At 61.5% G+C, this 475-nt stretch overlaps 1 pseudogene; it reads left to right on the plus strand.

Moving 5' to 3' along the window:
• LOC108768172 (ATP-dependent DNA helicase PIF1-like) overlaps positions 1-475 on the plus strand; it is a 2,992-nt pseudogene that overhangs the window by 758 nt on the left and 1,759 nt on the right.

Genomic DNA, 475 nt, shown 5'->3' on the forward strand with positions numbered 1-475 from the left:
TGGAAGGAAGACCGAAGAAAGGCAGCACGGGAAGGAGGAAGGAGGAAGAACGAAGAGACAGGCGCACATCCGGGAGCCCGGATTAGCAGGTTGTACCCTCTTGTATAATTTCTAGTAACCGCTGTCACATAAAAAAGGGACCATACTTTCACCATGCACCCCTTGCAGAGCACCGGAGGAGGCCAGAATTCCGGGCCACCCTGGAGGGACCGGACGGACGCCCGTCGGAAGCCTAGGGCCTGACGAACAAGACGGAAATCCATCAAGACCTCCTCCGACAGGCTAGGAAGTGCAGGGGCCGTGGAGAAGGACGCCACCCTTGACAGGAATCCTCATTGCGCGCTCGCATGAGCGAGGATTCAAGGCCGCGCGGGCTTGCACGGCACGCGCGAATGCCGTGACTACCTCCCCCCGCAGGAGGGGGGGAGCGCTCAGCAGCCTGCGAGAATCCGCCGGGAGCTCCCGGGCCTCACTC

The sequence above is a fragment of the Trachymyrmex cornetzi genome, unplaced genomic scaffold, assembly GCF_001594075.2.
Source record: "Trachymyrmex cornetzi isolate Tcor2-1 unplaced genomic scaffold, Tcor1.1 scaffold751, whole genome shotgun sequence".
Lineage (NCBI taxonomy): Eukaryota > Metazoa > Arthropoda > Insecta > Hymenoptera > Formicidae > Trachymyrmex > Trachymyrmex cornetzi.